We start from the raw sequence: 24,178 nt of genomic DNA on the forward strand, positions 1-24,178 counted from the left end.
ACATCATCAGCGAGGGCCATGCTGCCGAATGCAGCATGGCCACTGGCCATCGGTGCTGACATCGGCAAGTGTGTATACACTTGCCGATGCCAGTACCCTGCCATATGCCGTCGCTTAGGAGACCTTACGACTCACTAATTGGCAGCAATACGTTTTCTTTTACACCCTCGACTGCTTTAGAATATATTTTTTTAGAATTGTGTTATTTAATGTTACATGTGGGGATGTAGTTGACATTCCGGCAGTCGGGATGATGGCGCTCAGAATCCCGGCACCAGTATCGCGACAGCAGTTGGAATCCCGGAACCAGGATCCTGACTGCCGGCATCTCAATGGTAAGTATTTGGGGGAGGTTTAGGGTTAGGCTGCAGGGGGAGGGTTAGTGGGCTGCAGGTGGGGAGAGGGTTAGGCTGCATGGGGGAGGGTTAGGCTGCATGGGGGAGAGGGTTAGGCTGCAGGGGGAGGGTTAGTGGGCTGCATGGTGAGGGTTAAGCTGCATGGGGGAGGGTTAGGCTGAATGGGGGAGGGTTAGGCTGCAGGGGGAGGGTTAGTGGGCTGCATGGGGAGAGGGTTAGGCTGCATGGGGACAGGGTTAGGCTGCATGGTTGGGAGGGTTAGGCTGCATGGGGAGAGGGTTAGGCTGCAGGTGGGGAGGGTTAGGCTGCATTGGGGGGGTTAGTAGGCTGCAGGTGGGGAGGGTTAGGCTGCATTGAGGGGGTTAGTAGGCTGCAGGTGGGGAGAGGGTTAGTGGGCTGCATGGGGGAAGGGTTAGTGGGCTGCAGGTGGGGAGAGGGTTAGGCTGCATGGGGAGGGTTAGTGGGCTGCATGGGGAGAGGGTTAGGCTGCATGGGGGAGGGTTAAGCTGCATGGGGGAGAGGGTTAGGCTGCAGGGGGAGGGTTAGTGGACTGCATGGGGAGAGGGTTAGGCTGCATGGGGAAGGGTTAGTGGGCTGCATGGGGAGAGGGTTAGGCTGCATGGGGAGAGGGTTAGGCTGCATGGGGGAGGGTTAGGCTGCATGGGGAGAGGGTTAGGCTGCATGGAGGGAGGGTTAGTGGGCTGCAGGTGGGGAGAAGGTTAGGCTGCATGGGGGAGGGTTAGTGGGCTGCATGGGGAGAGGGTTAGGCTGCATGGGGGAGGGTTAGGCTGCATGGGGGGAGGGTTAGGCTGCATGGGGGAGGGTTAGGCTACATGGGGGAGGGCTAGTGGGCTGCAGGGGGAGGGTTAGTGGGCTGCATGGGTGGTTAGGCTGCATTGGGGGAGTTAGTAGGCTGCAGGTGGGGAGAGGGTTAGGCTGCATGGGTGGAGGGTTAGGCTGCAGGGGGAGAGGGTTAGGCTGCATGGGGGTTAGTGGGCTGCATGGGAGAGGGTTAGGCTGCATGTTGGGGAGGGTTAGGCTGCATTGGGGGAGGGTTATGCTGCATGGGGGGAGGGTTAGGCTGCATGGGGGGAGGGTTAGGCTGCATGGTGGGGAGGGTTAGGCTGCATGGTGGGGAGGGTTAGGCTGCATGGGGGAGGGTTAGTGGGCTGCAGGTGGGGAGAGGGTTAGGCTGCATGGTGGGGAGGGTTAGGCTGCATGGTGGGGAGGGTTAGGCTGCATGGGGGGAGGGTTAGTGGGCTGCAGGTGGGGAGAGGGTTAGGCTGCATGGGGGAGAGGGTTAGGCTGCATGGGGGAGGGTTAGGCTGCAGGGGGAGAGGGTTAGGCTGCATGGGGGTTAGTGGGCTGCATGGGAGAGGGTTAGGCTGCATGTTGGGGAGGGTTAGGCTGCATTGGGGGAGGGTTATGCTGCATGGGGGGAGGGTTAGGCTGCATGGTGGGGAGGGTTAGGCTGCATGGGGGGAGGGTTAGTGGGCTGCAGGTGGGGAGAGGGTTAGGCTGCATGGGTGGAGGGTTAGGCTGCATGGGGGGGAGGATTGGGCTGCAGAAAGGTGGGCTAGGCAACTTACCTTTGGGCATCGGTATTCTGTCGGGATGCCGCTGTTGGTATTCTGACCGCCAGGATCCTGTGCCAAACACAATATTTGTAATAGTTGAACTGCTTTTTACCACTGCGAGGATTGTATATTATATATCATATATTGTTTCAGTAAATAAGTATACATCTCTACATTGGTTGTTCTTATTGCTGATTGTTTTTTCACACATATCTATTTTTCATTTACATATTTTTGTATATTTGTTACACATCTAGGTGTCTATGCTTGCAAGTTTTTTCAAGTTTTTTAGGTTCAGTAAAGGACGGTTTGGGTCACTACTTGCTGAAGTGAGTTACTGAGCTGTGTTTAGTCCATTCTATATTCACACCAGCGTAATATAAGATGTTCAACTTTGTCCCGACCCAAATGCCCGGCTCTTCTGAGGGTAGTGACCCTGATAGCATACCGTTCAGCCAGGCTGTGCTCAGGTGATGCCGCTCTCTGCCTGGGTGACCAGTCCGTGCATCACAGCTGCTGTGGGCAGGACTGTACGATGGACATTGTATTGGTGACTCTGAGCCTGTTTTACTATGTGCAATATGGGTATTAGTCCCTCGTTATATAAGATTTCAGTGAATCATCGCCCTAAAGCTGATGTTACATATAACATATGAAAGTGCTGCGTGACTAGAGGTACATTGATAATTGTGGTATGGTTTTCAAAGTCTTGTGGTCCAGTGTGAGTACTCAGCTACTGTAGGCATACTATCTTGTGACACTTATAGGAAGTCCCAAAGCTGCTCTCATAGTGTGACTAATGCTACTGACCATTCTCTATATAGTTGAAGTTATTACAGTTTCACATGACTTACGTGTTCAGTAAAATAAAGGCATCGGTCACAAATCGGGTACTTAGATCCTCTTACCACACCTGGAGCTGCCCATTTACTAACTCACATGTGTCCGCTGACCAGTCATCTCAGGATTTCCCCGTTCCTGTAGTCCAATGTGGCATGGGCGCCGCTATCTTACCTGCAGTCAGCTGAGACTGCAGCATGACTTCAATGCCCAATCCTTTGTTTAGACCTCCCTATTTAAATCCCTCTCTGCCACCTGCTCATTGCTAGTACAACTAGTCCTCTAGGTGCTCCTGGTTACCTGTGTCAGAAGCGGTTCCCTGTTCCTGAGCTTCCTCTATCTGCTCCTTTCCGGTGCTATCCAGAGTTCTCCTATTTGTGCTGTTGTATCAGCCTGTGCTCATTGCTCTCCATTCTGCAGCATGGATTCATCATGTGTTGTACTCAGCGCTCATCCTGTAGACCAGTGTGCGGTCTGCTACCTGCAGTATTAACAGTGCTTCCAGCTAGTGTGCTAATCTGTAGCCTCCCACACCATCTTCTAATACCTGCTACCATTGACTGTCACCAGTACCACAGCAGACACACATGTCCCTAGTGTGCTACAGACCAAATCATCTCATACCCATAGCACTCACGTCTTCTAGGTTAGTATAGATGCCAATAAAAGGTACAATAGTATATTTGTTTTAACCTACTATTGCTCTATTCTCCTGTGTTTTGGGTGGTACTGAATGAGGAGTATCATTTACCCTCCTAGTTTCATTCACACAAGTATATGCCAGTCCTGCCCTGCTGCCCAGTAGATTACAATACAATCTGGCAGTAATGTTGTACCTTTTGCTATTGTGTTTGCCTGTGCAATCCAAAGGATTCATGAAGGAATTGGAGTGTCGTGCAAGGGCTATAGGTGAGAATAATGCACGCATAAATCCGTATCCTCAGACTTCCATTGCTTTAAGATGTCGGACTTCAATCCCAGCCATTTTACTGAATTGTTCCTAAACTGAGTTGTCCAAATAGTGTGCGAGAGACTGTGCTCGTTCCAGGGAATCCAAGTTAATCCTGTTGACAATTCGCATGTCAACAAACCTAAGACAGCGATTCAACACAACAAAAAGCCAATCCACACCGTTGTGTAATTACCACTGTATAGTGTTGTCAGTGAAATATTTAGAACAGTATCACATCCCCTTAAAGTTATCTTGACTAGAGATGGCCATCGATGGTTAGCAACCCATGGTGGAGGGTTGGTGAATCTACGCCGTATATGGCAGTGAGTCAATAAGCCTTTTTTATCGGCAGAGGGGTTACACACATAGGGGTCTATTTACTAAGCCTTGGATGGAGATAAAGTGGACGCAGACAAAGTACCAACCAACCAGCTCCTGACATTTTTGAAACAGCCTGTGACACAGCAGTTAGCAGTTCATTGGCTGGTATTTTATCTCCATCCAAGGCTTAGTATATAGACTCCATAATGTAGTAAGAGCTCTTAATGAGAACTGTATAAATACTATTTTACAGTCAGGTGCATAAATATTGGGACATTGACAGAATTTTCATATTTTGGCCTCTATTCACCACCACAATGGGTTTGAAATGAAACAAACAGGATGTGCTTTAACTGCAGACTTTCAGATTTAATTTGAGGGTAATTACATCCAAATCAGGTGAACGGTGTAGGAATTACAACGGTTTCTATATGTGCCTCCCACTTTTTAAGGGGCCAAAAGTAATGGGACAAACTAAACAATCCTAAATCTAACTTTCACTTTTTAATACTTTGTTGCAAATCCTTTGCAGGCAATTACAGCCTGAAGTCTGGAACGCATAGACATCACCAGACGCTGGGTTTCATCCCTGGTGATGCTCTGCCATGCCTCTACTGCAAATGTCTTCAGTTCCTGCTTGTTCTTGGGGCATTTTCCCTTCAGTTTTGTCTTCATCAAGTGAAATGCATGCTCAATCGGATTCAGGTCAGGGGATTGACTTGGCCATTGCATAGCATTCAACTTTTTAGCCTTAAAAAACTCTTTGGTTGCTTTTGAAGTATGCTTTGGGTCACTGTCCATCTGCACTGTGAAGCACCGTCCAATGAGTTCTGAAGCATTTGACTGAATATGAGCATATAATATTGCCAGAAACACTTCTGAATTAATTCTGCTGCTTTTGTCAGCAGTCACATCATCAATAAATACAAGGGAACCAGTTCCATTGGCAGCCATACATGCCCACGCCATGACACTACCACCACCATGCTTCACTGATGAGGTGGTATGTTTTGGATTATGAGCAGTTACTTTCCTTCTCCATACTCTTCTCTTCCCATCACTCTGGTACAAGTTGATCTTTATCTCATCTGTCCATAGGATGTTGTTCCAGAACTGTAATGGCTTTTTTAGATGTTGTTTGGCAAACTTTAATCTGGTCTTCCTGTTTTTGAGGCTCACCAATGGTTTACATCTTGTGGTGGACCCTCTATATTCACTCTTGTGAAGTCTTCTCTTGATTGTTGACTTTGACACATATACACCTACCTCCTGGAGAGTGTTCTTGATTTGGCCAACTGTTGTGAAGGGGTTTTTCTTCACCAGGGAAATAATTCTTCTGTCATCCACCACAGTTGTTTTCCGTGGTCTTCCGGGTCTTTTGGTGTTGCTGAGCTCTCCGGTGCATTCTTTCTTTTTAAGAATGTTCCAAACAGTTGATTTGGCCACACCTAATATTTTTGCTATCTCTCTGATGGGTTTGTTTTGATTTTTCAGCCTAATGATGGCTTGCTTCACTGATAGTGACAGCTCTTTGGATCTCATATTGAGTCGACAGCAACTGATTCCAAATGCAAATTTCACACCTAGAATCAACTCCAGACCTTTTACCTGCTTGATAATGAAATAATGAGGGAATAGCCCACACCTGTCCATGAAATAGCTTTTGAGTTGATAGTCCCATTACTTTTGGCCCCTTAAAAAGTGGGAGGCACATATAGAAACCATTGTAATTCCTACACCATTCACCTGATTTGGATGTAATTACCCTCAAATTAAATCTGAAAGTCTGCAGTTAAAGCACATCTTGTTTGTTTCATTTCAAAGCCATTGTGGTGGTGAATAGAGGCCAAAATATGAAAATTCTGTCAATGTCCCAATATTTATGCACCTGACTGTATATGTATAATTTCAGAAGACCAGGCTTAGCTGATATCTTTCACTTCAACCATCCATGGACCATCCTTGAATGAGATTGCTAGTATCTTAAAGCAACTGCAACCAAATCCCAACACCTACAAATACCAGAGTATCATAATGCAATATTGTACATTTTATAGTTACAGTAACAATGTATAGAAAAGGATCATTAAAAAAAATCAATGAGCATTTCAATAACATCAAGGTCCAGAAAAGTCAGTTACCCATTTTGCAGACTGCACACAGAAGCACCACATCCATGGGTCCTTTCTCCAAGTGATGTCCGGAATGCTGCACATAGCCACCCAACGCGTTTTGTTCAATGAACTTCTTCAGGGATGTGTTGCTGATGTCATCCGATTGAAAGGACATATGTGTGTAATGCAAGATTTAATATTCCTTGGTAATTATTTAAATATTTTAACAAAAATAATGGTTATGAAGATATGAGAATTATAGGAGCTTTATGGGAATATAATTAAAATTATAAAAACAAAGTCATGAAAAATCAGCTTCAACTTACAGGTCGTTCTTATTCAATGTATAATTATTTGTATGTATCATTATATGGCAGAGAAAGCTTCTGTCTGTATGATGCAGCTCTATACTAAGGACACGCGCCCTCTACCTGTGGGTATTCTCATACATTCATAGATTACGTTCTGCCCACAGGACAGTCCTCACTAGGAAAACATGAATATGGTTTATCTCTGATATATAACGAGATGAGCTATAAGACAAACCTTTCCCACATTTTGCAGAAGAATATATCCCCTAAGTATGTAACAATTACAAAAGCAGATACAGATTATTTACATGCAGATGAAAATAGACATAATGGAGCCACACCGGGAATTGTACCGGCAGGGGCGTATCTACCCATTGGCCAGGATGGCACTTGCCAAGGGCGCCGACCAAAGGGGGGGCGCCGTCCAGCAGTGCCACCAGCAGCCAAGGGGTGGACAAGTCCCCTGGCCTCACAAGTGTAGGACAGACCGCAGTGAGAGCGGTCTGTTCTACAGTTTACAAACAGTAATAGCAGCCAGCCAATGAGAGTCAGACAGACTCTCATTTGCTGCTGCATCGTCCGGGGAGGGAGCCGACTGGAGCTCACTAATGAGCTCCGTCTTCCGGCTCCCCCCGCAGCATGTGATGGGAGAGACATCATGACATCTCTCCCATGCAGGAGTAGAGCGGGCCGGGACTCAGAGCAGACAGCAGCGATCGCGTCAGAATCGGGGATCAGGTAAGTTGTTTTTTTTCTGTGTAGGTGTGTGTGTAAGCCTGGCACTGCAGGGGGGGCAATGAAATAGTGGGTGGCCGCTACTGGGGGCACTTTATGGGGGGTGCCCACAACTGGGGGCACTGTACAGGGGTGGCCACTACTGGGGTCAATTTAGGGGGGGTGGCCACTACTGGGGGCACTGTATAGAGGTGGCCACTACTGGGGGCAATTTAGGGGGTGTCCACAACTGGGGCACTGTACAGGGGTGGCCACTACTGGGGGCAATTTAGGGGGGGTGGCCACTACTGGGGGCACTGTATAGAGGTGGCCACTACTGGGGGCAATTTAGGGGGGGTGCCCACAACTGGGGGCACTATACAGGGGTGGCCACTACTGGGGGCAATTTAGGGGGGGTGGCCACTACTGGGGGCACTGTATAGTGGGGATTACTACTGGGGGCACTGTATAGGGGAGACTACCACTGGGGTCAATGCAGCATAGGGGGGACTACTACTGGGGCACTGTATAGGGGGGTCTACTACTGGGGGCACTGTAAAGGGGAGACTACTGGGGGCAATGCAGCATTGGGGGACTACTACTGGGGGCAATGCAGCATTGGGGGGACTACTACTGGGGCCACTGTATAGGGGGGGACTACTACTGGGGGCAATGCTGCATAGGGGGGACTACTACGGGGGCCCTGTTTAGGGGGGACTACTACTGGGGGTAATGCAGCATAGGGGGAGATTACTACTGGGGGCAGTGCATAGGCGGGGTAGGGGGGCATCAGTCCATTACATTGCCAGGGGCGCTTGGATCCCTAGATACACCCGTGTACCGGGTTCTCATATTGTTTCGCTGTCAGTTGGATACGGCCCGGAGCTGTTGTAACAATGCTCATTGCGCCATTTATTTACACTATAAACAAGACCTAAAACTTTGAGCTTCCGCACTACATCACAAAGGAGCTACTCTGCCCAGCTGGGCCTCTATAGGAACTTCTACATAATATGTCAGTGGTGTTAGTAGTTCTATTATTGAAGTTTTCCGGTTACTAGTTTGTAAAAATCCTGGGTGATAGCTGCAGTTAAGATCAGCGCTGTGTGAATTCTCCGATTCTTTTTCAGAACGATGTCTGTGTGTATTAGGTTGAGCATAGTGGGCCTGATTCAGAGCTGAACGCTCTGACCAGAGCGCTCGCTCTGAATCAGGGCCCTCCTACCTGAAAATGGAGCGGCCTCATGGACGCTCGCATAGCTGTGGGTTACCACCCACAGCTTATGCGAGCGTCCATGATGATGGTCGCGATGGTCAAAGACCATCGGGCTTGCAACGAGACCCTGCAGTAGGGTCTCGCTTCCGCAAGCCCAGGAGTGATTTTGGCTCTATCATGGGAATGCCTCCGTCTGGCAGCCACGCCCCCAGCACGCCCACCAAAGGGGGCGTGCTGTCACTCACCATCGACAGCACGTTCCCTTAGGTGCGAGACCCCGAGCGACGTATTTCTCGTCGCTCTCCGGGTCTCACGCATGCGTACGACGGAGCTCCCTCCATCGTGCGCATTCGCCAAACATCGACCCGCTTGCGAGCAAACTTCCCTCGCGAGCGGGTCTGAATGACCCCCAGAGTTTCCATGTTCACAGTCAGTCTCTTAGTTTCTCTCCTGTATAGATTTTCCAATACTCTTCTGAGATAATGTAAAACCATTCACCACATTCAGATCAATATTATACTTTTTCTCTTGTACGACTTGTTCTATGTCACTTTCACATTTTACTTAGGGGTAAATTTACTAAAGGTCGGTTTGGGTTTTTTAGTCTATTTGCCATCGATTTTGCTAACCGACCAAAATTACAGATTTAATAAAGTCCAAACAGACGGGAATAAAAAAAAAAAAAAAAACTGACGGACTTTACAACATCAAACCAAACTTCGATTTTTTAACACAGACAACAATGGAATCTGCAGATTTACTAAAGGTAGGTTTGTAAACTGAGCAAACCCTGACGGCAAATACACCCAAACAATAGACCTGCCTGTGGCAGGCGAGTTTGGGAGAAGCACCTTACAGAGCAGTGCTGCTCTCAGCCAATCAGCAATTCCCCATTCTTATGAGGGTGACCTGCCATTCATGAAGTACTGTACCAAATGTACAGTACTGTCTGTATGAGCAAGGGCTTTCTTTGTTTTACCAATACCAGTGGACTACTACACTGACCCAAGAGGACCTGATCTAAGGGGTTGGTATGATTTTTAAAAAGGATTATAACATACGGTGTCCATGGTCTATCGATTTAATATTTTCTTTACAAGTGGACTACAGGTGCCAGCAGGCCCTTAATATCAACAATTGTCTGCATTCTGGGGGAGGCGTGCTGGGACCTGTGGTTCACCTGTAAAGAACAATATTATTTTTAAATTTTACACTATTAACCCTGCACCCACCAACCATGGTTGCAGGGAATAGTTCCTCTGGACAGGTCAACCCATTTTGTAGGGGGTCCTGACTTTGAGGAATTCCAGGCCTGGGCTGACCAGTTTGGGTCAAATCATGGTTTTTATTCAGTATGGACCCTCTAATGATTTTTTCAGACATGCGTGACCGGTAAAACATTGCCCACACTCAGAATATGGAAAATTGTCTCTTTCCTGTGTGACTTTTCTGATGTTTGACAAGACTTGAATACCATCTAAAACATATCCCACACTCGAAGCAGGTATATGGTTTCTCACCTGTGTGACATCTCTGATGTGTAACTAGACCTGATTTGTGTGTAAAGCATTTCCCACACAGAACATGTAAATGGTTTCTCACCAGTGTGACTTCTCTGATGTGTAACAAGATCTGAGGTCTGTGCAAAACATTTCCCACATTCAGAGCAAGAAAATGATTTTTCTCCTATATGGATTTTCTGATGTTTTTTAAGATTTGCGACAGTGTAAAATGATTTTCCACACTCAGAGCATGGAAATGGTTTCTCTCCTGTGTGATGTCTCTGATGTGTAACAAGATGTTCATTGTTTCTAAAGCACTGCCCACACTCAGAGCACCAATATGGTCTCTCTCCTGTGTGACTTCTCAGATGTTTAACTAGACTTGGATTCCATCTAAAACATTTCCCACACTCTGAGCAGGGATGTGCATTCTCTTCCGTGTGATTAATCTGATGTGTACAAAGATGTGATTTCTTGAGAAAATGTTTCCCACATTCAGAGCAGGAATATGGTTTCTGTCTTGTGTGACTTCTCTGGTGCTTATTAAGTGATGTTTTACTACTGAGACATTTTCCAGATTCAGGACAGGACCAAGATTTGTTTCTGTTTAGAATGCTTTTCCCCTGGTGTCCAACATGACTGAATCGGTTACCAAAACATAATTCACCACTGAAAGAAGATCCAAGTTCCTCCTCAGTATGAGATGTATATGGTGTACGTTCTGTGGGTATATGTTTATTAGTGTCTGTGAGGTCTCCGCCATCACATGAGACTGATTCCTCCTTAGTATGAGTAGATGTATACTGTGTATGATCTGTGGGTGTACAAATGTCAGTGTATGTGAGGGTTCCTCCATCACATGAGACTCATTCCTCCTTAGTATGAGTAGATGTATACTGTGTATGATATGTGGGTGTATACATGTCAGTGTGTATGAGGTCTCCTCCATCACATGAGACTGATTCCTCCTTAGTATGAGTAGATGTAGACTGTATGTGATCTGAGTTTACAAATGTCAGTGGGCGTGAGGTCTCTTCCATCACATGAGACTGTTTCCTCCTTAATGTCAGGATGTGGAAGATTTTCCTTTTCAGAAGGGATAGATTCTTCCTTGATATGAGCAGATGAATCTTCATGTAATTCTGTTGAGAAAAATACATGTTGGTTATAAAATCAGGATTTTTATGTACTCACCTTAAAATTGGTTTCTTACAATCCATCTGGAGAACACTGCTTACTCTGGGTATACAGACTGATCACCTCGGACAGGCACCTAACTAGTTAACTTACTAAATTTATGCTCCCTCCACTATATTCCCCTACCACCTCCAAAATGACCTTTTTCTTATTAACAAAGCTCTAATGGATAAAACATCAAATGCAAACTGAAAATGACAGGAACAAGGGGAACACAACTTATCAAGCTATAAAGGGAGAGGACAGATTTTATGGGAAGTACAAAAATAATCCTGATTTCTCTTACATCATATCTGGGGGACACTGCTTACTTTGGGATTTCACAAAGCAAGTCTATGAAGGAGGGGAGAATGCTAGCAATGGCTTACGCAACACTCAACACCCAAATCTGGCTACACTTGATGAAAAGGGGTTGAACTGGTAAAATTTCATCAATGTGAGCCCAGAGGACCAGGCTGACGCCTTGCACAGCTGTTTTGATAATGGCCCCATGCTACGCCACCCATAAAGCACGAGTAGAGTGAGCATAGATGTTCGCCGCTACCGGCCTCTCAATGGACATATCTGACATTGACACAACTGGTCAACATTATTTATGAGAATAGTAGAGAACAAGACAACCATCTGTTCTATAATTGTTCAAAGCATAATCAATGTAAATCAAATCTCAAACCAACACCTGGAGATGGAGGGATTCCCTTAAATAGAATACAGTTTCCTGTTGAAAAGCAGACAGGACTATTTCCCTGATGTAAATGGAAACTTGACACAATTTAGACTGATATGGTTGACGAGTTTGGAGGACCACCTTGTAATGATGAGAAATCAGTAAGGGAAATTACAGAGGAAATTACATCAGGCTAATTTAAGTAGGAACAAAACATTTGAGGTAAATGTATCTCCACTGTGGCTCAAATGGGCCCTTCTGGAGAGCCTTCAAAACTAAATTAAAGTCCGAAGGAGGCGCAGAAATAATATAAGGTGGTTGTATATGATCAACCCCATGAATAAAGGTCTGAATCTCCGAGATGGAGGCCAGCTTCAGCTGAAATAGAATTGAAAGGGCACAGATCTAACCCTGGATGGATGACAGGTGAAGTCCCTGTTCAAAGCCAACATGCAAAAATAAAAGGAGACACAGAAGACTCACCTTTGTAGCATAGACTCCCCTGTGTACACACCAGATAATTATATTTGCACACCCCAAGATAGATCTTAGTCATGGTCATCTTATGAACCTTAAGCATAGCCTGGATAACCAAACTAGAAAGACCCTTGGCCTTAAGGATCTTAGCTTCCAGTGTCATGCCATCAAAACCAAGTGACTGAAATTGGTGTGAACAAATGGCATTTCCCTTGAAGGTTTCTTCCTGAGGAAAACACCCAGAAAGATCTACATCGCTAGAAGAACCACATATCACATTCTCCTGGGCCAGTCTGGTGGTACCTGGAGCCCATTCCCAAGATGAACTCATTGTTGACTCAGGAAGTCGGCCTCACAATTTTCTACCCCGTGGACTACTGAGATTGCCAGGATAAACTTCTCGACCTTCAACATGAAGCAAATGGCTCTTCAACTTCATGTACCATTCTAGCATTTGCACTAAGCCATGGCCCAGGTTGATTGAATCCTAACTAACCTGCTTACTCTCCCCAGCAACAGTTTCTAGAAGAGAATAGACAACATTCTCATCTCCACAAAGACTTCACCTGAGACTACAGAACCAGAATTCTGGACTCTTGAAAGCAATGCCTTTTGGCTCTTGGGGTCACACAGTAGACCCAAAAAAGACCTTCTTCTGTGTCAAAATCAAGGTGGCTATTGGTAAAGATACAACCCAACTGTCAGCCTCCAAAGAGAAACCCACCAGCATTAGATTATGTGGCAGTCTGGACTTGATAAAGGTCTTTTGAAAGAAGGGTAGCAAGAAAACCTCTAGACTCTAGATCAACTGAAGTATCACATTCTATATGAGAAAGTGGGCCCAGCCCCCAGAAACAAACATGGATAGGTTCATTACTCCCAACATTTGAGCTGTTACAAAGGACACGTGACCTCATGGGAAGAGGGGGCATGGCACGCCTAAGTTTCATCACTCTGGGTGTTCTTGGTGTGAGAAAAAGATGCAAGCACTTTGTATACAGATTCCGACTCGGCTGTACACAGATGTGCAAATGTTGCACATCAAATTGATTGGTGATAGCCAGCAAAGTAGTTTTGTCACTCCCGATTGTTTTACTTATGAGAGTAAGATGCATACAGTATGTTCAACTATAAAGACACTCGGAGCGGCCGAGTCGCCTGCTACTTAGCGCTCGGAGAGGGGCTGTATGGCGTAACTGAAGCCATAGTGTATGAGGACACATCTGTAAAGAGATCTGAATCTGCAAGGCACCTGAAACTTCATGCCTGGACGAAGACAGGACTCCCCTAAAATGTCCTAAAATAAGAAAATGAAGCAAAGCGACAGTCATAACAGTTAGTAATGCCGCACATCAGCCATAACGTCCCTACTCTCAAAGGCACTTAATCTAAAACCGAGGTCCTGCTGGAGGTGCATTCAGCAGAGGAAGCATCAGTTTATTACGTTAACTAGTAGAAGTGCCTGCTCCAAGTGCCCAGCCTCTATACCCAGAGTAGACCATGTCCCACAGATAGGATATAAGAGAAATATTATTTTATTCTCACTACTAATCCTGTTACATAATAGTATAAATAGTATAATACCTCCTGCCTCTCCATATCTATGATATAAAGACAAAAAAAAACAAAATCCGAATACCAAGCACTGTCCCCAGCAGCACTCTATGGCCTTCCACTCCTCTATAAACACTTCAGCAACACCCCCACCCCCCTTCCGTGGTCTTTGCTCTTATACAGAAACCATGTGCGCTTCTATGTAACAGGAGGAAAGCAGCCAAAAGCTGTTTCTTCATCGCTGCAAATGATGGGGGATTCCAGGGTCTTCTCTAAACAGGCTGCGGAGCCGCCGAGTGTCCGATACCTCTGCAGTTAGTGGTGGTGATGAAACACTGAGCCGATGGGCAGCTGAATCACAAAGAAGGAGTGAGGTAGCAGAGGGACTGCCAGGACATAGTGTGGGAGATCGCCCGATGCTGAGGGTACCAATACAAAATACTATCAATACAAAGCTTGCTCCCACTCTATTACTCTGGAGAAGGGGGCAGTATATCCAAAAGATGTTAATGGTTTTGAGATAAACCACAAATGTGATGCAGTTTGCATTGAAATAATGTAATTATACACATAGTGATGGCTATATACACACACAGGACATCATGTATAATATGACACCTATATGTGATGTGTATATTAGATGTGCACATGTAATAATGTAATTATACACATAGTGATGGCTTTATAAACAGACAGGACATCATGTATAATATGGCACCTATATCTGATGTGTATATTAGATGTGCACATGTAATAATATGAGATATGGTAAGAACTTACCCTTGTTATCTCTATTTCTACGAAGTCCATAGGGTTCCACAGGATACCTTGGGGTATAGGTGTGACGTCAGTCGCAGGGCACCAAAGAGTTAAGCTTTCAGCCTCCCAGGATGCACTAGGTCCCCCTCCTATACCCCGCCCCCGGGCCAAGGCACCTCAGTTAGTTACCAAGCCATAGGCCGGAGGAGGAGAAAGAAGAGAGAGAACAAAGATCTGGACACATACAAGAATCACATTCTCACCAGAGGGAGACGGAAAACCGGTGACCAGAGCAAAGCCCATCTGCAGCACAGGTGCGACAGGGCGGGAGTCCTGTGGAACCCTATGGACTTCGTAGAAATAGAGATAACAAGGGTAAGTTCTTACCATATCTCATATTTTCTACTTCAGGGTCCATAGGGTATCCACAGGATACCTTGGGGATGTCCCAAAGCAGTATCCTTTAAGGGTGGGGACGCTCCTGTGCAGAAAGGAGAATCCGCCGCCCGAAGGAAGCATCCTGAGAGGCGAAGGTGTCAAACCTGTAGTACCTCACGAAGGTATGGACAGAAGACCACGTAGCAGCCTTGCAGATCTGAACTGCCGAGGCACCACGTCGAGCTGCCCACGAAGGACCCACAGACCTAGTGGAATGAGCCTTCCGAGAAGGAAGGACCGGTAGGCCTTCATGAAGATAAGCTTCAGAAATAGCCATACGGATCCAGGCTGCCAAAGTTTGCTTTGAAGCAGGCCAACCCTTTTTACGGAAGCCATAGAGGACAAACAAAGCGTCCGACTTCCTAAACGAAGAAGTGCGGTCAACATAAGTCCTTAAGGCCCGCACAACATCCAAAGAGGCCTCACCCACGGAAAGACCCGGTGAGTTAAAGGCCGGAACAACTATTTCCTCGTTAACATGAAACTGGGAAACAACCTTGGGAAGAAACTCGGGCCGAGTGCGGAGTACTGCCCTGTTCCCATAAAAAACCAAGAAAGGGGGTCTACAAGAAAGAGCCCCTAACTCAGAAACACGTCTGGCCGAAGCAATGGCCAGAAGGAAAACAGTCTTAGCTGTTAGCCATTTAAGATCCACTGAGCCCAGAGGTTCAAACGGCGGTCCTTGGAGAGCCCTCAGGACCACAGCCAAATCCCAAGGCGCCACAGGTGGAACAAAGGGCGGCTGAATGCGGAGAACACCCTGCATAAAGGTGCGCACATCCGGGATTGTAGCAATCCTACGGTGAAACCAGACAGATAGGGCCGAAACCTGTACCTTCAAAGAAGCAAGGCGAAGCCCATGATCTAGTCCCGCTTGCAGGAAGGCGAGAATCCGAGACAGACGAAACTCCCGCGGTGCATAACCTCTCGGTCGACACCACTGGAAGAACGTATGCCACACGCGATGGTATATCCTCGCGGAAGACGGTTTCCGAGCTCGTAACATGGTACGCACCACAGAGCTGGAAAACCCCCGGGACCTCAGCGTGGCCGTCTCAACAGCCACGCCGTCAAAGACAGCCGAGTCAGGTCCGGGTGAAGGCAAGGACCCTGAGACAGAAGGTCCGGTCGTAGCGGCAACCGCAGAGGACTGTCCACGGACAGACCCTGAAGGTCTGAGAACCAGTGCCGTCTGGGCCACGCGGGAGCTATCAACAGGAGCGTCCCTCCTTCCTGTTTGAATTTCCGGATTACCCGTGGAAGAAGGGAGACCGGAGGGAACAGGTATGCGAACCGGAACGTCCACCGGACGGACAGAGCATCCACCAGAGACGCCCCTTCGTCTCTTGTGCGAGACCCGTGCACCGGCAACTTGTTGTTGTGCCGGGACGCCATGAGGTCGATTTCTGGAAGACCCCACCTGTCCACCAGTAGTTGAAAAACGTCCGGGTGCAGGGACCATTCCCCCGGATGAACGTCCTGGCGACTTAGAAAGTCCGCCTCCCAATTTAGCACTCCCAGGATGAAGACCGCTGATATGGCCGGAAGATTGCGCTCCGCCCAAACCAGGATCCGAGAGACCTCTACGAGAGCCGCCCGACTGCGAGTTCCTCCTTGCCTGTTTATGTAGGCCACGGTGGTAGCGTTGTCCGACTGGACCTGCACCGGGCGACCCTGGAGAAACCGCTGTGCCTGCTGGAGAGCATTGAAGACCGCACGGAGTTCCAAGATATTTATTGGAAGCTCCGCTTCTGTCGGCGTCCACCTGCCCTGGAACAAGTGTGGACCCGAAACTGCTCCCCAGCCCCGAAGACTGGCGTCCGTTGTCAACAGGACCCAAATTGGAACCCAGAACGGACGTCCCTTGTTGAGGTGGGTCGTCTGTAACCACCACGCAAGGGACAGGCGAACCTCCTGGGTGAGCACAATCGTCTGGGACTTCAGAGACTGAGTCAGCCCGTTCCACTTGGACAGGATCAGGTGCTGCAGAGGTCTGGAGTGAAACTGGGCGTATTCCACCATGTCGAACACCGACACCATGGAGCCCAGTAACCTCATCGCCGAGTGTAAGGACACCCGGCGGCTGTGCAGGCAACTGCGCACCCTTGACTGTAAAGCAGAGATCTTGTCCTCCGTCACGAAGATCCTTTGCTGTCCCGAGTCCAATAAGGCTCCAAGATGCAGAATCCTCCGAGACGGGATTAGAGTGGACTTCTGCCAGTTGATTAGCCAGCCGTGCCGTTGCAGCAGTGCAATGGTCAGGTCCAAGTGGCGTAACAGGAGCTCTGGAGATCCTGCCACCAATAACAGGTCGTCCAAATACGGTAACATGCGGACTCCCTGCAGCCGCAGAGAAGCCGCCATGACTGCCATCACCTTGGTGAAAACACGTGGTGCTGTTGCCAGGCCAAAAGGTAACGCCCGAAACTGGAAGTGGTCGCTGCGGATTGCAAACCTGAGGAACTGTTGATGGCACAAAAGAATAGGGACATGCAGGTAAGCGTCCTGTATGTCCAATGACACCAAGTAGTCCTCAGGTTCCAGCGCCAGAATGATGGACCGTAGGGTCTCCATCCGAAACTTCGGGACCCGCAAAGACTTGTTGAGTGCTTTGAGGTTGAGAATCGGACGATATGACCCATTGGGTTTCTGTACCAAAAATAGATTTGAATAGAAACCCTGGCCCCTCTGGGAGAATGGAACAGGCACTATAACTCCAGCCTGGAGCATAGTGTGCAATACCTTCCGCAGCTCCGTAGCCTTGTTCCGGTCTGATGGGAGACCCGTGGTGAAGAAGCGAGCCGGGGGTCTGTGCCGGAAGGAGAGGGCGTATCCGTGGGAAACCACCTCCAGAACCCAAGTGTCTGTCGTAGTGGTCGACCAACACTGGGCGAACTGTAGCAGGCGGCCTCCCACCCTGGGATCCCCCAAAGGGAGGCCCGGACCATCAGGCCGCAGGCTTGTCATCTGGCTTGGGGGCCGGACGTCTGGTACTCCATGCCTGCTTCCGGGGCTTGACCGATTTCTTAGGGCCAGCCTGTCGAGGAAACGACTGTGGTTTGGGCCTGCCCTGGGCCCTAGATGACCGAAATGACGATGGTCCCGAACCAGAAGGAGCAGCGGCCGACGGGAGACAAGCAGATTTGGCTGCCGCCAGCGTGGCCACAATCTTAGCCAGATCCGGACCGAAGAGAACTTCTCCGGTAAACGGCAACGCTTCCAGACCTTTCTTGGAATCTGCGTCCGCCTTCCAGGATCGCAGCCACAAGGTGCGACGAGCAGCTACCGCTGCTGAAGAAATTCTAGACACCAGAGTACTAATGTCTAGAGCCGCCTCGTTGATGTAGGTGGCCGAATCACGGAGATTGCCAATCAACTCCACCTGTTCGGCCGGACAGTCGGATTCAAAAGAAGCCTCTAATGAATCCGCCCAGCGCTCCATCGCTCTGGCAACCCAGCAAATGGCCATAGCCGGCCGTGCTGCCCCCCCTGCAAGGGAATAAGCGGACTTCAGGCAGATTTCTACCTTGCGGTCCGTAGCATCCTTAAGGGAGGACATGGATGGCATCGGCAATGTGGCACTACGGACAAGACGGGTCACGTGAGAATCCACCTGTGGAGGGGATTCCCACTTAGCAAAATAATTATCCGCGAACGGATAAGCCACCGCCAGGCGTCTCTGCGGCTGGTATCTTTTGCCAGGTTGTTTCCACGCCTCCTCTAAATGGTCCACCAACTGACCCGAAAGAGGAAAGACTGTGGCATCGCCCTTCACATCTTTGAAAAAGGCATACTTAGATTTAGCCGCTGGGGGAACTTCGTCCTCAATCACCAAGGCTGTGCGGACCGCCCGAATAAGTCCAGGAATATATACTTTGGACTTAGCATCAGCGTCCTTAGTATGGAGAGGTTCCTGATCGTAAGGATCCAGAATCTCCCCATCATCAGACGTCCCTTCGTCATCCTCATAAGGAGCGGACAGAGACGCCACCGGCCTTTTATGAGGCCGCATCACAGACTCCCCTTGCAACACATCCGACAAGTGCTGTACAGAACTCGTCAGGGAGTTAACCCACGCTGGCTCCTGAGAACCCGGGAGCGGGGAAATAGGGAGACTGTGGGGTACCACCAATTGTCATGGGAACCCCTGCATGGGTGACGACACCACAGACTGCTGGGACAAACCCATCGGAGTAAACGCGGGCTGCGGAGCTAACTGGCCCACTAAAGCTGTTAACGCCTGAGCGAAACAAGCCCAGGGCGGCTCCTGTACCGGTGCTGTAACCGTAATAGGCCGCGCCATGGACAAACACTGCCGGCAAAGGCCCTCCGCGCTACCCTCCCCCTCCGCTAACGGTACTTTGCACGTGGTACACTGTAGCCGGAGGGGAAAATCACTTTCAGACATGATGGCACCACGTATGTGACCTCTCTCACCAATTAAGTATTAAATAGGCGAGAGACCACCCTGCAGCACCGCACCGCAAGGGCTTTAGCAGAACAGGGACAGTAATAAAGCTGACAGTTTAGAGAAGAAAAGTTACAGGCAGCGCTAGCACAGTCACATACAATGCAGAGAAATAACAATTCCTGCACTAACAGCGCTGATTACTCAACTACACAGACACAGGGCCTGGTAGGACACAGCGCTGCATACACAGACCTGAGCCACAGCGGAGGAGAGGTATGCAGGGGGACCCAGACCACGATGCTTCCGTCCAGCGCTTCCAGCAGCGTTCACCATGCGTTCTGGAGAAGATGGCCGCCGAGGAGCAGAGAGGAGGCTGGCCTGGGGGAGGAGCGCTGCCACAGGACCAGTCGGCAGCATGCAGAGAGGGCTGTGTGCAGCGGGGGAGGCGCCGGCTGTGAGACAGGGAAGGCGCGCTCCCCTGGCATGCATTTAACCTCTGGGACGCCGCAGCGCTACCGCTCTGCTGCGGTCCGCTGTCCCAGGGGGTAGTGGAAGCGCAGGTTGGTCGCCTGGCTCCACGCTGCAGCCAGTCCCCAGGGAGCCCCCTGCCTGGGGACTTAGGACCATGTGATCAGCGGGGACCCACCGCGGGACCCCGCTGCTTACCTCTGTCCCCCTTGAATCCGGCCATGGTCCGGAGCATCTGGGGTCACCGCTAGCTGTGACCCCAGACGCCCACCAGCATCCCCGGATCAGTACCGGCGTTCTGGTACCGGCGGGGTGTAGGGAAGACAGCATGGACGTCAGGACTGACTGTCCATGCTGTTCATCCAGATGTGCAGCCACAGCTGCATGAAGAAAAAGCTTCAGGGGCTCTTCTAGCCCCCACTCCAACAGGTGCACCCGACTCCGGCCGGGCACCAAACTAAAACTGAGGTGCCTTGGCCCGGGGGCGGGGTATAGGAGGGGGACCTAGTGCATCCTGGGAGGCTGAAAGCTTAACTCTTTGGTGCCCTGCGACTGACGTCACACCTATACCCCAAGGTATCCTGTGGATACCCTATGGACCCTGAAGTAGAAAATGTAATTATACACACAGTGATGGCTATATACACAGACAGGACATCATGTATAATATGGCACCTATATCTGATGTGTATATTAGATGGGCACATGTAATAATGTAATTATACACACAGTGATGGCTATATACACAGACAGGACATCATGTATAATATGGCACCTATATCTGATGTGTATATTAGATGGGCACATGTAATAATGTAATTATACACACAGTGATGGCGGTATGCACAGACAGGACTGTGATTAAACCTCCTCTTACCCAGAAATGTGAGGACTCTGTCATTCTCCATCGTGACGTTTCCTAAAGACCCTTATGTCCACCTAAATTAGTGTTTTTAGATCAGGAAATTGTATATTTATTGCAATACACTTTTACACACAGGTTTAGAAAAATTCAACTTTAAATGGAACTGTAAATCAAATCTTAATGACTATTTGCTGATGGTTAGTACTAATAATATCCTTGATGCAGGGCTCTGTCAGAAACAGCCGCACTACCATGTTGGCCTGGAAGTGCTGGCCAGCTGGAGGCAACAAAGACTCTTATGGGATAACAGAGGGTTGGAACAGAGACTTCATTTAGTCATCCTACATAGATGCCTGGCAAATGCCCTTTGTCCAACCCCCCCGGCCAAGGCAGCTAGACGTCCGGGAGCTACTCACCGCAGGTTACCTGCTGCAGCCTGAGCACTTGGGGGAGTGTCAGTGGCCGCTCTCCTAGATGCTGGTACCCAATCCTGCAGGGGATCCTAATCTAACACCAGCCCCACAGCACCATGGGAACTGCACCAGCTGTATGACATGGAGCACAGCAGTCACTGTGTGTGTATCAGGCTGACTGGGGGTTATGGCTCCTGATGCACGGACCAGTACGGAATCTCTAAGCCTCTGCTGACTTTATATTTGTGCTGATAACTGATAATCGCTGACAACTGCGCATGAGGGAAATCTATAAAGATCCCAAATAACATGATTCTGAGCCGACATAACAGCGAGCACAGCAGCGTGCATTGGCGGTCACCCGTCTGCACAACCCGTGCAGTTTCTCTTTCCTGCCTGGAGTGTTGATCTCTGCTCTGGTGCTTCTAGCACACTCTGGTCTGTATCTCAGCAGTTTGTTGCATCAGCTGAGTGTGCTTGAAGCACCAGAGCCGAGAGCGACACCCCAGGCTGGAGAGAGGAACTGCATGGGTTGTGATAGGTGCATGGTGTTGGAATGAACACTACTACTTCCATTGTATACATTTGTGCGGTCAATTGTGCAAGGACTGAGACGCCCACTTTCAGCGCCCGTGCGTGCTCTAGTACTGATTGGTGCATCGTTATACGCCACCATCGGTTACACCATCAGAAATTACACCAAGCCTATGGCAGGTGCGGGATCTCTGTATGACCATGGCCTCCTATGCCTGTGGCTGTGCGTCCTTACACGCCCCTGACACTCCCATAATACGCCCGTAGAATGGACAATTTTTGCGCGCACTACTAACAACTTCATAGTCACCTCGCATCACTTTCCTACCACATTTCTGATACCGTTTATCCTGTCTCCAACAGCACTTAGGGCAACACATGTACAGTAGTTGCTAATAATCACTCAGCTATATTAGTCGCTGCTTTAAATCAGGCCCCTTACCGCTTACAGATCCCCTCAGTCACTTTAATGGTGTGTCAGTCCCTAAAAACATTGTGGTATAATAATTAACACTGTGGGGTAAATATTATAGCCTGCGGTCTACAGGCAACGGAGAGATCCTGGCGAGTTTGGCAGATGTTTAAATCTGCATTCTTTTAAAGACATAAAAAACCTGGTTTTGCTTAATAAATGATTGCCACTTTAAAACATTGGCCGGACTTGCTGATGCCGGCAAGTTGCAGGCTATTAGATTTGATTGTTCAAATGCTGCAGATACGTAAATATGTTTAAGAACAAGAGGCTCCTTAGCCTGGTACTATTACAGTTTGTGGATTCACAATAAGCAGCTCAGACACTGGCAATGTATACTTACAGGTGCTTAACTCAATATAGAACTTCTCACCAAGGTGCCTAGATCTCCTGTTTTACCACTACAGTATGCTGTTACCCAACAACCCAACCACCTCCGTAACCTCCTGTCACTGTACAGGCCCCTCTCTCCTATATAATAAATGTTCAACATATGTGTGTGCTGGGAGCTGTGTTATTCCCCCTCATATATCACTGTACAGTCCCCTCTCCCCTATATAATAATAATACCACATATCAGTGTGTGCTGGGAGCTGTGTTATTCCCCCTCATATATCACTGTACGGTCCCCTCCCCCCTATATAATAATACCACATATCAGTGTGTGCTGGGAGCTGTGTTATTCCCCCTCATATATCACTGTACAGTCCCCTCTCCCCTATATAATAATAATACCACATATCAGTGTGTGCTGGGAGCTGTGTTATTCCCCCTCATATATCACTGTACGGTCCCCTCTCCCCTATATAATAATAATACCACATATCAGTGTGTGCTGGGAGCTGTGTTATTCCCCCTCATATATCACTGTACAGTCCCCTCTCCCCTATATAATAATAATACCACATATCAGTGTGTGCTGGGAGCTGTGTTATTCCCCCTCATATATCACTGTACACTCCCCTCTCCCCTATATAATAATAATACCACATATCAGTGTGTGCTGGGAGCTGTGTTATTCCCCCTCATATATCACTGTACAGTCCTCTCTCCCCTATATAATAATAATACCACATATCAGTGTGTGCTGGGAGCTGTGTTATTCCCCCTCATATATCACTGTACAGTCCCCTCTCCCCTATATAATAATAATACCACATATCAGTGTGTGCTGGGAGCTGTGTTATTCCCCCTCATATATCACTGTACAGTCCCCTCTCCCCTATATAATAATAATACCACATATCAGTGTGTGCTGGGAGCTGTGTTATTCCCCCTCATATATCACTGTACAGTCCCCTCCCCCCTATATAATAATAATACCACATATCAGTGTGTGCTGGGAGCTGTGTTATTCCCCCTCATATATCACTGTGTACGGTCCCATCCCCTCTCCTCTATATAATAACCACATATTACATAGGTAAACATGTTACCTCCGGGATGTTCAGTTCTGTACTGTAAGTATCTCAAAGGTAGTAGGGAATGACGTTGGACTGTAACTAATGACGTTAGGGATCAAATACTGAAGGGGATCTATCCACTACCGTATCTTCAAAATAGTCGCTGCTTCAAAAGTGTCACATCCAAATAAAAAGATGATAGTCGTAGATCTGAGACTATAACAAGATGGCCGCCAAAAATGTTTCTCTAGTGTTGAAATATGCATTGTGCAGTCTGATTGGTTACTAGGGGTGTCACTCATTACAATGTCAGTCATGAGACCTTAGCTGAAGCTAATGTAAAAGAGTCAGTGGGTGGGAGGAGACGTCATTCAGCCTGGACATAGGATTGGCTGATGTGCGTATTAGTGGGAGGAGACAGCTGGGGCATGGGCGTGTCAGTAGGATAATATGCGCAGAGACAGTAACCATGGCTACAGAGAGACGCTGAGGAGGAGGAGGAGGAGGATCTGTCCCCATAGTGACTCCGGCTGTCACTGTTCCCGGTACCGTCTGCTGCTGCGTCCTGTACCTGAGAAGCTGCCCCTGAGCCCGGCTGTGTGTGAGGCTGTATGATG

At 48.4% G+C, this 24,178-nt stretch overlaps 1 long non-coding RNA gene and 1 pseudogene across 2 annotated transcripts in view; both read right to left on the reverse strand.

The window, feature by feature from the left end:
• Positions 1–9,162: 9,162 nt before the first annotated feature.
• The window catches only part of LOC148474919 (uncharacterized), a 70,531-nt pseudogene continuing 55,515 nt past the window's right edge, over positions 9,163–24,178 (reverse strand). Inside the window, exon 7 of the transcript XR_015872816.1 lies at positions 9,163–10,334. The product of XR_015872816.1 is annotated as an uncharacterized LOC148474919 (transcript). The remainder of the gene's footprint in view (positions 10,335–24,178) is intronic.
• On the reverse strand, positions 10,697–23,736 carry LOC148474920 (uncharacterized). The gene is made up of 3 exons (XR_015872817.1): positions 23,595–23,736; positions 20,752–20,813; positions 10,697–11,045 (listed from the first exon to the last, which is right to left on the reverse strand). It is a non-coding gene; the product is annotated as an uncharacterized LOC148474920 (long non-coding RNA).

This window comes from Taudactylus pleione, unplaced genomic scaffold (assembly GCF_031769625.1).
Source record: "Taudactylus pleione unplaced genomic scaffold, aTauple2 ptg000800l, whole genome shotgun sequence".
In the NCBI taxonomy this organism is placed as follows: Eukaryota; Metazoa; Chordata; class Amphibia; order Anura; family Myobatrachidae; genus Taudactylus; species Taudactylus pleione.